Raw genomic sequence first — 17,781 nt, forward strand, 5'->3', positions numbered from 1 at the left:
ACCTGCTGCTGTCCCAGCAGCCCCGCTGACAGCAGCTAACCCTCTCGGGCTGAGAAGCCGAAGGAAACAAAGCACAGAACAATGTTGTACAGGAAAAACAGTACACACACCAGAAAGCAAGAGAGCACAGCAGCAACAGTGTTATTAGTCTGACATCACAAGGGCCTGCTTGTTTGTTTGCTTTCTGCTTTTACATCCTGATGCTCTCTCTTGCGGTGCCACATGTTGAATTTTTCTTGATTAAGTTGAGACTTTTATTATGCAGTGTCCCCAGAAGAATTACAGAGGGGAAGGAGAAAACCCAGCCGCATATGGCAAAGGCAGTGGCATAGATACTGAATTCCTCCAGCTTGCAATGACAGGCAGTACAAATAAAGCTCTTTTGTACCTGCTCTAAGACATAGCATGTGCCAGCCTATCTCAACAAATATACCTTGAAAAAAATGGAAAGCAGGATCAGAGATGCACAGAGAGGGAAATTTTAGAGCTGTCAGTGCAAGTTTCTTCAGACAAGATGTGCTTGTACAGTTCCAAGAATGTGAGATGATAGTAATGTGTAGAAAAAATAATCATTTTTGACGGTTATATATTATTATTTTTATGACAGCACCTCATAGACCACTCCAAGTCTGTACTTTTAAAAACAGTAGTGGTCATCCAGGCTCCCCTTGGTTCAGTGAATGGAATTGACCCTCCTGGTCGGAACACAGGACTACATCTTTTCAGGCCCGTTTTCATCCTCCCATTAAATACTGCATTTTGGCCAGGACTGAACAACCTCTTGACAGCATCAAATCCATGATGGCAGGAGTTCTTCATTTGGAAATAGCCTTCAAGCAGACCTACAAACTCTGTTCAAGTTTGCGTTATGGTGCCAGAGTAGCACAAAACAGCTCTAGCATCTGGCCTCAGGGGTTCAATCAGTTCTGTATGAATACTCATATGATGCAGTTATCATCTGCAAAGCTCATAGCTAAGCGCCTTGCTACCAAGTCTCATGGCTTTGATTTAAGGAGCTCCCAGTAATCTGGGACACTACAATTAACATATTTAATAGAGCGACTAATGGGAAAGAAAGAAGGGGGAAAACCTGTATACTACAGCTTATGCTGATGCTAGGGTAGGAAAAGAACAAAACCTAGAAGTTTCAAACAACAAAAAGGAAGTGAGTTTACTTCTTTCTTGCTTTTATTGTTCACGATGTAAGAGAAAAAAAAAAGCCACAAAAAGTAATTCATAGCCAGTAGACTCAGCTTAATCTATATTTTCAAAGTTAATATATGAGATTTAAACATTCACAAGCTTGCTCATCAAAAGGCAGATGATCTGCACTGTCTGGACACTGAAGTCTTCCAATATGGCTCATGTGGTGGCACGCAAATGATGCACACTTTTATACCCCCTGTTCCCTACCTGCAGAAGACTACATACTGTGCAGATGGGTTATTGAAATAGTTGGGAACAAGAAGGATTCAATAAAAGTATGTGTGGTTGTTCCATGTAAGTATATAATAATGAAATTGATCCTGTTTATACACAGAGCATAAAAAAAAGTAGAAGCAATCTCTTAGTTGTGAACAAACAACTTTATTGTAATAATAATGAATCAAACACAGCTCTTCTGATCAGTCAGGCATGTATGCACTGATTTCACTGGAAAAGCACAGCCAGCTTCAGGTGGCTTGGAGAAGCATCCAACAGTTCATCTGATCAATGGCCAGGTAATAACAACTTATTGCATTCCATAATGCTGACTTACAGCATTACAGTGCTATAACAATCACCAGACAAAAGCTGTAGCAATATAGCCTTATGACTAAGTACATATTTATCTCTTACAGTGTCTTTTACATGGTTGTTCAATTATCTCCAAACCAAGTATTCTCAACCTAAGAAATAGTTTCAAATGATATTCAAATCTGTACCTAGATAACCTTAATTCTAATTGTGTTTGCTGTATACCGTACAGTACATAGCACATTCATTGCCTATGGTTATTACATCCAGTAAACATAAAACAATGTTAAAGCCACAGCAGTAATTTTGGTACAAGATTAGATAAAATGACTCTTTGGGTAAGTTGTCCCAGCATTTTAATTTCATGGGTTTGGTTCATCCCTTTCTGGAGAATGAAAGCAAGCTGTCCTTAGAGAAGAGGTTAAGCTATGTTCAAATGACACAGAGAAGCAGAGGTCGTTTTTGTTTAAAGTACTTTGGAGTTCTATTCCTTCTAGAAACAATGGAAGAGAGAAGTGATGTTGAAGATGGCAAGCCTTCAAGGAATTTCCTCCAGTTAAACATGATTTTTCAGTTTTGGCAAGAAACTGCATTTGGCAAAGAACGACACGAAATGGAGGATGATCACATTTCTTTAGTAATGTAATCTACAGAGAAGAGGTTTTTTTTTCATCATTAACATAGGTACAATCTTAGGTGCTTATAGAATTTGTTCATAATCAAACTAGTTTATGGATTTATTTGTAAACTCAGACAATAACCTAATTGAAGAGTAAGAATAGCATTAATCTGAGCTCACTTTAGCTAAGTTAGTCACCTGGGTCAGCTGGGCATCTGGACTCCCTCACAAAGGATAGAAAGAGCAACTCAGGCAGCCAGGAGCTGATTTACCACATGGCATAGGATACTCCACAGATGTGCCTGGTGCCCGTATGCACACCTCTCTTTTTGACAAGTTAGATGAATCCCATTCCAGTTACTTAAGGGTGTATGATAATGTTTCTAATACTTTGGTAGCAGCATTGATTGAGTTTTCTCCCCTGCCTTCACAATCCACCCTCCTCCCTGCCATCTCCTGTCCCCAAGAGCTGATTATTCCTTTCATTTGCACCAGCTTAGCTAAGAAAGAGCTATAAAATGACCTACTGCCCATCTATTTTACTATGCACTTCTTGCTGTATTTTATCTATTTTTTTCTTAGATAGCTCACTTTCACCACTCCTGGACACACCAGATATGAGAGCAGAGGCAGCAGCACCCTGCACAGGGCAGGAGCAAGTGGAAGACAGGGTCAGGATCCCCCGTTGAAGGATCCTTAGCATGAAGCTACACACTCATTGTTAAAGGACACTGCATTGTTGTGTTCATTTACACAGCAAAGAGGCTGCATGCCCTACTCAGCACTGTCTCCATTAGATCTACAGAATCCTCTTCACCTTAAGAAAAGGTGCCTCAGTCCTCTGAGTCCCAGCACTATTCCTGTCCTTCAATCCCTCTTCATACCTTTTACAGGGCATATTGGAGCTGTAGACTTTCCTCCATGCTCCGAGTCCCCTGTCTGGTTGAGAGCAGCAATCCTGGCAGCAGTGTGTGGTCTTGTCAGATATTACAGAAGGTTTCATCCCAAAACTCTAGGAAAAAGAGCAAAATACCTCCTTGGTACCTCACTAGTAACTTCGATAGGGTGATTCCAGGGATGAACTGAGTATAAAGGAAGAGAAAAAATTAAGCAAAGTAGCAACTATATAAATAATTTCTGTACATATATTTAGATATACACATAAACATACGGTGAGATTTTACAACTTAATTTATTTTTGAATGGCACTGGCCTAGTTCACTGCAGTTGCTATAGTATGAATGTCTCCTGAACAGTAACTGTGCACAGAGAAAATTATGTTCCTTCATGCATCAACATTTTTTGAGTTGAGATTCCTCTTTATTCCTAAGACTGTTGATTAGACCCCTTTCAAATTCAGTATCCACTGTCTGTGCATTATGTGAATAGTGTTCAGCACAGGGCATTGCTGAATCTCTGTCACAAACAACCTAGGAATAAAAGATCAGCATTTCAGTTTATTTTTCCTGCATTTTGTTGAAAAACACACTAGGAATTTTGAAAAAACCTAATGCATAAATACATATTTTGTCTGATTCAATAACACATACAATTCAAATGACACTGAATTATGAAACCAAGGGCTGCTGTTTTTCACCAACACTGTAAATAGGAGCAATTTATTTCTTTACCTTGACATTATCCAGAGGGCCAAATTAGACAGTGTGATGTAACAGCACTGAGCTTCCTGCCCTACCTTCCCCACAGCAAGCACACAGACACAACTGACCCCACAGACACAAAATGCTGTTTCTTTAATCTTAACACCACACCTCTTCTGAGCAGTGAGGACAGGAACAGATTGGTATTAGTGATCTCAGCCCTTCTCAGACAGTTGGAAGCTTGCATATCTGATCTGATGTGCCTAATTAGATACAGCAGTGATTCAGCCGTCAGCTGCGGGTCTGTGGTTTTGCTTCCAGTGTGCATCAGCGTGCTTCGCATCACCCTGTGACTGAGGTGTTTACTCTTCATCACAATCCATGTTATCTGTCAGAAGTGATACCGGAGTGGTTTCCAAAGAAAAGCGTTCCTTCATTTATTTATTTGGAAGTTCTTCCATCAGCTGGCGCAAGGTCTCTTGGACTGAATGTTATGCCGGTGGAAGGTAATAGCCTGCAGATCTCAATGTATTCCAGCCCTGGACAGAAATTTCTGCCCAGCTTTCCAGAAGTGTCACAGTGGAGTGTTTAGGCATGTCACTCGGCTGCCATGCCCACTCACTCTGCTCAGTGACAGAGAAAGCTCCATTGCAGCAGTTGTAGACTTGTGAATGCTTACCTGCCAGGACTGGATGAAATCTTTTTTCTTTTTTCTTTTTTTTTTTTTTTGTTAGGTGAAATGACTTTCGGTAGCTAGCAGTATGAACTAGAGATGAACTGCTACTCTAGAGAGGAAAGTTGCTGTATGTCATTAACCTCGTCACCCTCTGTTGACACAGCAGAGAATGTAAGCAAAAAAAAGGTCTCCCGACACAAGAAAAAACTCATGCTCAGTGTTTTCTCAGGCTTTATCCTAGTAGATTACAACAGCAAGAATATTCTTTCCCCATCAAGTTTCAAAAGTTTGAAAGTGATTATATTTCTAGGTTTGAAACTACAACAGTCCATAGCTAAGAATCTAAGAGCCAGATCTTCAGCTGGGGAGAAAAAGCACAGCTCTGGTGAAGTCTAAGGATGGCACCTATTTATATCAGCTGAAGATACTGCTCTCAGTATCAAAGCATATTATCACTTCTGCTTACCTGCCAATTGCTACATTTAGTAATCTGTTTTCCATTGCAGTAGTAAATCCTTATGAGGAGATAGAAAATGCAACTCTTTATCGTTGACGTTTTCAACTCTAATAGGAAATGTATATGGCCCTGAACTCAGCATTTTGTGAATAAAAAGACTTTTAATTTATCTTGAAGGAAACAATTAGAGATCATCCAAAGTGTATAAATTAGCCAGATTTTCCTTTCCCTCTAGCAAAGCTATTACATATCTCTTTTCTTTTTCTTCCAGGTTGGCTTCTATTTTCTCTCAGGTGCAACTGCAGTTTCCTGAGGCAATGAACTGAAAAAGAATCAGCAACATCTGGAGTTATCAGCACTTCTGCCAGATAAAATGAGTACATCTGAAGAGGGTAGTTTCTCAAAATGAAAAGAGATGTGATGACTAATAAGGAAATGCAATTTCCCAAAAAGTATCTCATTTAATCTTTTCTTAAATATATCAGCCTTGCAAGTCTACTCTATCCCCTTTTAGTCCTACTCAGATTATGAAGAAACAAAATTTGTTGAGAAAATACTTGTTTGGAAGTTTGTTAGCTATTGGGAGGTGAATGTGTTTACAGATTGCTTGATAGCATCTGATAAACCATAGGTTCACCATCTGAGTTAACAGCCCTCAACTTTATTTTCATCAACAGAAAGAAACAGGCAAGGTAGGAGTCATCTCCATCCTAAACAAACACTAAAAAGGTCAGCTGAACTGCTGAGCATTTCCTCAAAAGCAGCAGTTTCTCTCCTTTGACTCAAAAGCATAGGTTAAGAGGGCACCATCATTCATGTACAAGAGAAGTTACGTTCTTTCTCTAAAACAACTTTTCTTTGAGGTCCTAAATGAAGAGGTGCTGTAGCCATTAGCATATACTAATATGTCAGTTAGGTATCCTCAGCTTAAATTTCTTGTCCCTACTTCCAAGACCTTACTCTTACTCTTCTTTCCCACACCATCTCTTCATGTCCCCACTAAAATCCTGTTCTCTAGGATTCCCTCCCAAAAATCTTTCCTATTTGGTTGGCTACGTTGTTCCTGACTTCATGCACTCACAGCTCTAGCAAACATAGTTACTGGAACCATTCAAGTGCACACCTTTCTTAAATAGAAATTAAAGGATTTTATCACTTACAAATTGTCTTGTCATAAGTTTCATTATTGTCTCAGTGAATATGGACTAGACTCATCCCTCCCAAACATGATCACTTGGACAAGAGACCTACATTAGATTTGTAGACACTCAAGTCACTGAGGCAACAGTCCCCTTCACAAGGCCTTTCATACCTTTCACAGTTTTAATTCTACCATGAAGATATTCATTTATTTCACTAGCTACGTAAAAGAAGGCCTAAGTGGCAATATACCTTATTTTGGGATATCCATTATGAGTCAAAGGATAGACAGAGTGAAGCTGACATTGTATCTTTCGCTTTCATATGAATGCATCTGAAAATTGTCTGAATACTTGGAAATAATAAGTACAGACAACGATAGAGGGATGTAATTTTTATTTGCTTCAGGGCAACGTATCTCCTCTGAGGCCTATTCTTGCATCAAGTTTGGTTATTCTTCAGCCTCTATTGATGTTAAGGGAAGTACAGCACTTGACAACATCAGGCCTGTTGCCAGTACTAATGAACCTCACCAATTTCAATGCAAAGGAGAAAAATACAGAGATAGATATATGATAATGGTTTTGAAAAGAAAAAAAAAAAACAGGCTTTATTCAATTAATAAAAGCCTCCAGTATCACACTTCTATTAATACAAAAGTCCAGGGATGTCACAAATCTGGATATTTGAGCTGAAATTATATTTTCTTTTCTTTGTTGCTGTTTTTCCTCCTCAAAAGTAATGAAACCATGGCACTTTCCTTTCCTGTCCTTTAGTATAATAAAAAAAGGGGACAGCCTAGCATGAAAACATGAAAGTGTCAGGAGTTGCCCCTCTCCTGCTGGCTACAGGATGATGGATTCTAAGATCAGGGTAGGTTATCCCCCAAGGCAGAAAGGGGGATAAGACCAACGAGATAGCTGGTCTTTAAATGGCTTCCACAGGGAGTAAGCCTGGCACCACCTGCTTAGGAAAGCAACACAAAGCAACATCAGTAGTCAAGCCATCTTGGAGCAAATTTCTAGTTGGAAGAAAAACCATTAACCATTTTCTCCTTCATATTTTTGTCAGTTGAGGGATACATGAGGAAACCACATAAGCCATTTAGTCTGATTTGCATAAACTTAGAGAAGCATGTGGCTAGGGTCTTATAGACTTCTCTTATCATTAGAATTTTCTGTTTAACTTCAGCATTTTGTTAGGCTCATGGAACAAGGCCTGTCCTGTAGCTAATTTGAGGCCCGCCTGTTCCCTGTGATTGCAAACAAATCTGTAGCTTACTGGATAAAGTGTAATCTTTGTATTTCAAAAATAGTCAGTACAAATCCAATTAAAGATGTTTCTTTTCTTTCAAATATCATATTGTTCTCAGTGTTTCTGTGTAAGCAGGGAACCCTGGATTACATTTCACTCCAGGGGATCCTAAATGTTTATACAAATCACAGTAGGCAGCATTACAACACTTCCAACTTTTGCCACATGCACTTTGTCTCAACTTGAACTTGGTCAGAAATCTGTCAGACCACAAACTGTAAAAATAAATAAATAAATAAAATAATGGAAACTGTCTTATTTTTGTTCCTTTTGAGGACATAATTCTATTAACAGTTCTGTATGTCTCTTCTCCATCAATTTAATTACAGATTAATTAATTTTTAGCAGTTTTCTAAAGCCCAGAAAAATATCGTCTGACACAAAACATTTCACAGCAGGGAAAAAAGCCAAGTTAGATAAAGAAAAAATCCGTCCTTTGGAAAAAGAAATAATTAAAAAAATAAAAAAAATTTAAAAAAAAAAAAGGTGTTTAGAAGAACAAGCAAGAGTGGGAAAGATCAGCTCCCTCTTTTCTTCAGCAAATGCATCTCTGCATGTCTCACTCAGTAGTTTTCACTTCACATCTCTGTACATCATGTCCCAGACTGATCTTAACCACAAACTGGTAACAGATATTACATCCATAGATCTGCCATTTGGGGCTTTTCCCTGCTAAAAGACATCAGCATAAAAGTAATCAGATATAGCCATATCCATAGCTTGCAGTGCCATATCCAGCTGGATGGTGCTTTGCCATCAGTTTCATGCCACATTTATGGACTCCTTTCTGATCAGGCACAGAATGCCTGACACAGCTTGAAGATGAAGCCCAGACAATTTAGTTTGGCTCCAAGGCTGATACAACTCAATCAGAAAGAGAGAGGTCTACTTTAGAAAGAAACCAAGCAAGCAAGCTCTGGCAAAGTGTATATTTGTTGTTGCCCAAGACAACAATAGAGTTTGCACCCTTTTCTGTGAAATCATGTGTTGCTTCTAACAGGCAGGTTGGGACTGCCATCTGCTTACGTTTATATTTTTATAGGGTCTTTTATCACATGGCTCCCAAAACACTCCACACTAACACCTTGATTCTCTGTTGCAACAGGAGGCAGGTTTAAATTAAAATAATGTACAGCTTGTAATCTAGGAATTGGGCTCTTTCATCTAGTGTGGAGTTGTTCTAAAGAAGGTGCAGTATGAAAAATAAATTCCTGACAGAGAAGAAAACAGACAGAAACTACATTTTGTGCGTAGAGCAGAAAGTGTTCACAGTGTAAAAGACAAGCACATAGGTGTCTTTGGTCATTGATGTGCAGGGGCTCTCTTCTATGAGGAAAAAAGAAGCACAGTTCTAGCAAACACTCAGTGCCTTGTACAGCAGGCAATGACTGAGTATCACAGTGAAGTCCAAAGTAAGAGGTCTCCACACATCAAGCAGCTGCCCCATATTAGTAAAGGAGAGCTGGCTCTTGCAGCCAGGCAGGATGACAGGCCAGGAGATGCATGAGATGTGACAAGTCCCTCCTGTGCTGCTGAATGAAGGAAGCAGGCATGCAGGGGACAGAAGTTCATCTCTCAGAGAACTCCCGCAGGGAGAGTGCGCCAATTGAACACGCAGCACAGGCCCACACACCCTGCCATGGAGACTTTGGTATTGAGTCTGCTGATTTCTGGATGTGGCTGTGCCAAGCAGGGAGAGTGTGGCATTCCCCTGGGCAGAGGTACCCTGTGGTCTTCAAAACACACAGCCACAAACATGCTAAGCCCTAAGAAGGGTGAGAAGATAATCTGCATCCTACACTACCAATGTGGTTTCTCAGATCAAAGCATCTGGTCAAGAGGAAAGGCTAAGAAGCTAAAAAAAAAAAAAAAAAAGGTCTGGGAATAGGAGATAAGGCATGGGGCAAAGGATAGGGAGAGGTGGGGAGATCAGTGGAAAAGTAGCATCAGGGAGAAAGAGAAAAGCAAAAGGTACAACAGTGGAAATCCAGTTCACTACCAACACCTCTCCCCAATTTGAGTTAAATCTTTCCCTCATCCTCCTCGACCCTCGCTCCTGCTTCATGCTGCTCCCTCCTGTGCTGCAGACCAGCTCACTCCTTCACCTGCCCAGCTGCCCATAGAAAAATTCCCCAAATGCCAGCCTGGGGTGTGTTCTGGAGCTGGGGAGCTCTAAATATCTCCTGCTAACTCCCCATCACTTCAGATAAATAAGTGAGTGCCTGCCAGAGATGAGGCTTGATCAGCTCCTCTGATAGTTCTGTGAAGCTCTCACTGCTCCTTGCCTCTGGTTTTCAGAAAGTGCACAAAATGAAATGGCTTGTTTCAGGGCAAATGACACAATTGTGCTAAATGGCATGATTTGTTTGTTTGCTTCATCCCAGGAAGGGAGGAGGAGGAAAGGAATGTATATTTGATCCAATCCAAAACCCTTTTTTTGTTTTGTTTTTGTTGTTTCTGCTAAAGTAATAACAATAAAAAATCTTTAAATCAATGGCTTAAAGTGTCCTACACAAAAGAAATTGAAGAGGGAAAGAGGGAAGCAAGCCCTGTTTATCTCTTAAGACTCACGTGATGCTCTGACACCCCCTCCATGAGTGAGGAAGCCCCGTGTTCAGAAGGACATTAGAAGAACTGCCTCACATTTGGGAGCCAAGCAGACTGCTTCCCCTTGTCTCCTCCTTCTGCACCCAGGTGCTGGTGCCCACTGACTCCATACCTCAGGACGCAGAGCTGTGCTGCCTGCTGGGGACTGCCCTATGCCACTCCACTGTCTCACCCAACCTGTAGCCAACACTGTGCCTAGGTGGGTACATCTCAGGCCACTAGAGTATGCTTGAAGTGGATAGCCAGCCAAGTGTGTATTAATTAAACTTAAAAGTTCTATTTATTGCCAAACACAGGGGGATTGCGCACACAACAAGCGGCAGAAAGTACTCCAAAATGTTCTCACCCCTTTAATTACTGTGCTATAGTTAGCCTGGCATACTGGTGTATAATCAACACGGCTGCATGTACTGTTTACAGCAAGCACTCAGGAGAAGCAAACTTCTGACTTGACAGCCTCTCCGAGCAGCTGCGGTGTTTGGAGGTGCAGGGGGAGTCTAGAAGGCACTGAACTGCCCTTTTATTCACTCCCTCCTGGAAGCCATTGGTCCCCAGGGCCCACAGCCAGCCCATGTGTCTCCAGCAGTGCTTCCAGCCCCACGCACCAAAGCCCCTGTAGAGCCCAACATGAGCTGAAATGAGAGAGCCTGTCCTCCTGCAAGTTAATTATCATTACTCCACATTTTGCTGCTGGCAGATTTTAAAGTTGGACACTATAGGAGTTGGAATTTATTTCACACTGTGATGTTCGCTCCTCTCACAGCCAATGTGTTTCACAAGCAAGCTGAGTAGCAAAGTAGAGAAGTCAGATATCTCTGTACCACCAAGAGGCTGACCCTGAGTTCATGAGTGTCTTTGTGGGACAACTCCCTTGAATTCAGAGAGATCCACGCTAGATCCAGTGGTGTGATAATACTTGGTTCCTCTTAGGGCTATCCTTCACCAAAGGTGAATCCTTCTTATTAAAAATGAAGATGAAAAAAATCAGCAAAATATTGTAAAAATTTAATTGCTGGGTTTGAAATGGCCCTGCTCTCACTCACATATACAACACACAGAGTTAATAAACCTGACCTCCATGCTCCTTGGTTCCCTGATGTCCCAGCAGTGCCTGGCAAGCAGCAGCACATTGCAGTCCCCTGCTACTCAACCTGTCTGCCTTCAGCATCAGCAGCTCATTTTCCTTTCCCAAATCCTCAAATCCACAATGAATTTCCAGGTGTTTTCGTCAAAATAGCATGAAGAAGATGAAACACATGCACCCATCAACAAGCAAGCAAAAAGAAATCCTTTAATCCTCTTTCATTTTCATAACTGATCACAATCCAAACAATGTGCATTTTCCACAAGAACCTGGGCCTTGGTTTCTTGAGTCCTACCTTCTTCCGTGTAGACAGATTTCCTGATCTGGACTGCCCAAACAAAACAATGAAGTGAGGGTAAATTGTTGTGGTACTAAGTTGTTTTTATAAGGATTTTTGAGTGCATACAGTAGTTCTGAGTAGATGGAGTGTTCTAGAATAGCTGAGTTAGGCCTGTAGGTTAAGTGTTAGTGGGTGGGAGGTTTAGGTAGGTGTGTGTATAGGTTCTCTCATGTGCATCGGGCTTTGTGTAGAGGGTGTACACGTCTGCGTGGGATTTAGGATGGTGTATAAGGAGTGTGACGCAGCAATAAATTGAGAGAAGACATCATGGCATCCATGTTTATGTCTCTCTTCCCCTTACGGTCGAGGTCCTGGGATGTCGGGTTAATCGGCGGTTACATCAGGAAAATGAAATGGTAAACATAGGAAATATCTTGGTGAGTCACATCACAGCACCACAAAGATCGCCAAAAAATACCAATTCATTTCTAGGTTTGCTTTCCCAAATGTATTGGCCACCTCAGCTCTCCAGGAAACTCACTCCACCTTTGGAGATGCGCCTGGAGCCTTGGGACATGAGTTCAGCTCTCAGGGTTTCCTCTCATACAGCACTGCCCTGGAGCCCCTGGCCTCAGGCAGTTCACTGATGGGTTATATCTCACACTGCTCTCTGTCCTACTGAGCAGTAGTAGAGCCTATGGAGCTGCCAGGAATTTCTTTCTCCTTCCTACAGTTTGCTTGCCTTAATATACATTCCAGAAAAAAATCAATAGTGTTTTCTTCCAACCAAACTCCCAATTTTTAGCCAGCCTTATATTCTGTGCCTGTATTGATATTCTGTGGGCCAAGAGCTAAAATTTGCAAGCCTCCAAATTACTTTGAGACTTATTAAAAATGCCCTGAGGGGAATAACTGACAGATCAGCAAATCGAACAACCCCAAATTATATCCATGTTGTTGCATATGCATGCACATGCGTGTACCTCCTCACAAACTGACAGCAAATGTTCCCTGTCATAGGACCAACGTTGCGTAAGTGGTATTAACATGCAGAATTACTTTGCATCTGCATCTGGCACAGCCTTTGCTGGACAGATGACTCATATTTATTCTGCTCTTAGTTGCTGAGTCCTTTGAAGCAAATTCTTAATTCCATGGGTAAAATATTAATTTATTTGTATATGGTGATACACCCGCTGCCAGGTGTTGCTGTGAACCAGTTGACAGCCTGTCCTGCTCTGAATCCTAACTGTGTTTCATATGTTTTCTAGGAGTGTACTAAAGACACCTTAAGACAGATGAAGAAAGGCAAATTGCCTTCTCCCCAGAGACCAGCAAACACAAATGACGCCCAAAATGTTAGTGCATGTGTGTTAATGTACAAAATGAACCCACTTGTCCCAGGGTTGTCTGCAATGATGTCGGGGGTAATGGTGGATGTTATCAGCCTCATGGTGTGAAGATTCAGATAGTCCCAGAAGACCTTCTTTAGACATGTAGAAAGAGGTTTTGCTCCCTAGGCACTGAGCATGGCCAACATGCCAAAGACACAATATAGCTGGTGCAAGAATTCTCCTAGGGCCAGGACTTGCAGGCCCCCTCAGCCACTATGTCCATTGCTGTGGACTGCAGAATTCCTCGGGCACATGAACATCGTCTTTAGGTTCACAGTCCTCCTGCTCCCCCAGCAATCCCTGCTCCTTCTGACCTCTGGTTCCTTGCCACATTCCCTGCTTTTTGCTTCATCTTTTTCACGGCTGCATCAGCCACAGCACAGCATTCTGCTCCATGTAGAGCCCCCCTGCCCCTGGGTGTCCCAACTGTCCCTGCACTCCGTTATGGAGGTGTCAACAACTGTGCAGGACTACATGTGAGTCTTGTGGCACCCAACAGTGACCCAGCAGTTCCTGTAAGATTGGTAGGTACTCTGCAATCCAAATGAATAAAAGATCTTGTGGAAAACACAACAGACAGAAAGGCTACCACTGATCTGCAGGTAAAACAGCAAAAGCACAGCTCACCTTGTTTTTTAAGACTGAGGGCTGGCTTGAGATATCAGTAAGTAGTTGTTTCATACCTGGCTTCACCCCTAAGACCAGTGTTCCCTCATATTTAAAGAAGCACTTTCTTCAGCTCGGCTACAATCCAGGGTGATTTTTATTTTTTTTCATGCTGGCTTCAGACAAGCTGTGGGTGTCTGGGTGGGTGGGTTGAGTGACATATTAGCGAGGAAGCTTCCTCCCCTTTCAAAGCTTCTTGGAGAAGTCAGAAAGGCATCGTTTGAAAAAATGACAGGCAGATCATGTTGGACTATTGCTGATGAAAAAAAGGTTTAAATCCATCAAGAATCCTGAATTTGGAACTGCACTGCTACAGAGAATGGGGTGAAGTGAACTTCACTAACCTCTATAAATATTATCACTTTTAATTTCAGATTTGCTCCTAGAAAAGCCTTTTAAATGCACGCTCCCTCCTTTCAGCTCCTGGCATCCAATCAAACTAGATAACTAACAACAAGGAGCAGAGGATGTCTGTCCTTCGTCTCCATTTAGAAGTGAATGATTCCCCCTTTCCTCCCACCCCCATCCCGCGGCTCTGAAGGTCTTCCAATTATCTCCTTTACCTGCCGCATTAAAACATAAAGCATATGAGTTGCCAGAGATACGGAGTCTGAGGACGAGCCACTGTGGTAAAGCCATGACATTAGAACAGATGGAAAACTTCTCGGGAACAAAATGTGCACAAAAAAATGGGTTCTGGCTTTGAAGTGTATATTCACGGTGGTTGCTTTCATGTCTTTTGAAAAGCCCTAGCTCAAATCTGACCTACTTAGGCAACATTCTTATTTATGTCTCCGACTAAGGAGCTGTATATTTAGCAAATGAGAGGAAATCATCCTCCTGTCATGTTTATAGATTGGAGCAAACTTTGCTGTTTAATTCTTCAACAGATTTGTCTCCATAAAAGTGGATGTAATTTAAACACTGTTAAAAAAATCAATAAGTTCCAGAAACTTAGGATAAATGGAATCATAATTTCAAATATATATAGAGAGATATTATATATGTATAGACACACATACAGAGAAAGGAAGAGAGAACATTTATTCAGTAGACTGCAGTTAAACCATATTTATTTAACTTGTTCAAGAGTAATGGATAAGGCTGAGCAAAGGTGGAAAGCGAATTGTAAGGCTCTGCCATTTTAATTGATGCTAAATGCTAACAGTATTCTGTAAGATACTGAGGAACAGAGGAAATCTTAACTCTCCGTAAATTAGGAAGGTTTATCTGGACTAAAATGAAAATAAATTAAAATGAAATGAATGAAAATGAAATTAAAAGATGCTTAAGTTCAAGAAATTGAAGCTGAAAGGCACCTCAGGAGGTCATCTAGTCCATCTCCGTCTCCAAAAGGCAAGATGAATTAGATCCACGTTATCCAGGACTGATATCCATCTAACCTCCGCTTGGTAAGCTTCCAAGCAGCCTATTTCTCCACTTTGCCATTATCACTAGTGGAAGGATCTTGCTGGCATCTAAGCTATGTCTCTCTCACTGCAGTAAAAGACCAGTGCCCCTTGTACCAGCAGACAAAAAGGACAGATTATTTCTTTTTTCTTTCCATTTGTCTTTCAAAACTTATTATGTTCCTACCCTCCTCTTCAGACAACCTCAGTTTGTTCACTCTTCTCTCGAGGATCATGTTTCTTGTTGACTGTAATCAAGTGACCCTATTGAATCATATTTCATATGTAACCCATTTCATGTGAAACCTGTTCTAAAATGATCTACACAAAGACCCAGATACTTCTCTCCAGGATGGATGCTTAGCCAGTAATTTCCTGTTCTTTCATTAATAGCGTTGAGTATTCCTAGATCAATAGAGAGGTTTGCATTTGTCCTCATTGCCTCACACCACTCTGTTCAGGACACTGCTCTGATTTGTCCAGATCATTGCTAACTATGAATCCATTCTCCTCCCTACCTGCATCTCATCCTAGTTCACAAACCAAGCAAGAAACCTCTTTACCACAATCCTAGCTGTTAAAAAAATACATACTTGACACTAGCCCAACACAGAACCCAAAGAACCCCACTCAAAATCCCCTTTCAGTTTCAGTTATTCATTGGCAATCACTCTTTGACCACAGTTTGCTGCCCAGTCCTGCACATATCATAAAATGACAGATTCTTCTTGTCATTCATTCCATGCTGCTTATGACAGTATCTTGTAAAACAGTATCTAAAGCCTCATTAAAATCAGGACATGCGACACCCAATGCCTTTTTCCTATTCAGAAGGTTTGTCACCTTGTCACAGAAGGAAGAGATTGTTGCCAGCAGTTCCGTGCACAACCTTGTAATGTTTTCAAGGTTCTTACAGATCGATCCTTTGATCGTTCAATGTACGGGCAGGTAGTTGACTTGATTACAAATCCCTACATTTGGCTTTTTCTCCTTGTTATGGTTAGACATTATCTCTGCCCCTTTTCCATGTTCCAGAATCTTGCTGTCCTCCATGATTTCTGGGATAAACACTGAACATCCTGTGATTGTTTCAGCCAGTTCACTGAGCATCCTGGCCTGAATTTCGTAAGGCCCAAGGAATTAAAAAACTCTTAGTCTATCTCAGTATTCTCTAATCTCTTTCTCTACTGTAGCCTAAAATATTATATATATTCACTGGCTGTTAAGTCTCCAATCATATTTGAGTTTTTCAATTAATGTTGATTCAGAAGATGCATTCAGATAAGGCTTTTTACTCTGGGGGATAATCTAGTCTTTTACAACCTTTTCAGGCTAAAGATTGCAGTTCTCCGGTCGCATCACTTCTCAGCTACTCAAAGAATCACTTAATCTCCCAAGTGGAAAGAGTGGTTGGTATCTTACAAAATCAAGCCCTCAAGTGAGGTCGATGCTTTGACAGAAATGGAGTATTTCAAGAGTTGTGATTCGTCCTGACCAAAGCTGCGCAGAAAACACCAGAAGAGTATTTATGTTGCAAGCAGATTTGGAGGGTCTGCAGTGTGCAGAAGTGGAAGCACATCATCAAAACCCCGCTACATTCTGTTCACATCTTCAGTGAGATATCCAAACATTTCTTCAGGCGTCCAACAATTTGGTCCACCTTAAACTGTGCTTAATTTTCCCACTTCCCTCTCCAAAGTTATAACATTACATTTATGCTTGTCTCCTTAATATGTGTTTAGAGAACAGCTACAGATCCATGGATGAAATTAAAAACAAAAGCAAAAACAAAAAACCACTATCTTAAAACTGTGTCAGTTCCCTTGAAGTTAATGAATGAATACTATTCCTTAGAGCTGTTTTTATGCCTTCTGATATCCTAAATGATGCTGAAGCAGAAAGAGAGAAGTAACTGAAATCCAGATATCTTCGTTTCTGCTCCATTAGGAAAAGGAAAAATCAATTTGCCCAAACATAAAAGAAGAAAATCAATAGGAAAAGAAATTTTGTTTTCAGCTGAAAAGTAAGAATATATTACAAACAATGGTGGGTGAAAATTATTCATTGATTTGTATAACACCTTTTACAAGCCCAAAAAGCACTCCAAAGTATTATAGATTATTTAAATCTAAGGCTCACTTGCCAACAAAATGCACCTATATCTAGGGTGCAGTGCAGCTTCTAGGAAACTGCACTGGCAAACACTGCACCAGAGTTTTAGGGCTTGAATGCTTTATCTGAACATGCGTCGAGGAAAGTTGAAAATACAGAATGGAGTTAACCAGGCTGGAATATGACTGTGGTGTAACTATATTGATTTCAGTTTAAACTTAAACTCATAGAAGGGAGGTACATCAGCTCATTAAACAGAGTTTGGCTTACAAGATTCCTAAAACGCTCTTTGTCAGAAGCTCGGATAATACGCCAGAGTATGAGTCATTTTGTGTTTGCCCTATTCCTTCTGCTCTTTCCCAGCTTGTTGTCAGAAACGTGATGACTGTAAGCTAGATGAACCTTTGGTCTGACCCAGCACAGCTGCTCATAAGTCCTGATCTAGTGCACTGGGCTGTGAGATGAAGCAGCTCTGAAGCTGGCACACCCTTGCATGTGTTGACTCAGTGGCAGGGCAGAAGTCTCTGGCAAAAGGGCAGGTGGAGCAGCTGACACGGCAGTCTTTTGTATTCTCCAGCATGAATCATCATGCTCATCTGAAGGCACGTGTTAAACACATATTAAGTTGTTGCAGGATATGGGCCACATTTAGAGCACTGTCATTAGTAGCAAGGGCTTGCACTGC

At 41.1% G+C, this 17,781-nt stretch overlaps 1 long non-coding RNA gene across 1 annotated transcript in view; it reads right to left on the reverse strand.

Moving 5' to 3' along the window:
• Nucleotides 1-1,567: 1,567 nt before the first annotated feature.
• The window catches only part of LOC107311614, a 58,206-nt gene continuing 41,992 nt past the window's right edge, over nucleotides 1,568-17,781 (reverse strand). The window contains exon 3 of the long non-coding RNA XR_001554167.2: nucleotides 1,568-3,368. This is a non-coding gene — a long non-coding RNA (uncharacterized LOC107311614). The remainder of the gene's footprint in view (nucleotides 3,369-17,781) is intronic.

This window comes from Coturnix japonica, chromosome 3, assembly GCF_001577835.2.
Source record: "Coturnix japonica isolate 7356 chromosome 3, Coturnix japonica 2.1, whole genome shotgun sequence".
NCBI lineage: Eukaryota > Metazoa > Chordata > Aves > Galliformes > Phasianidae > Coturnix > Coturnix japonica.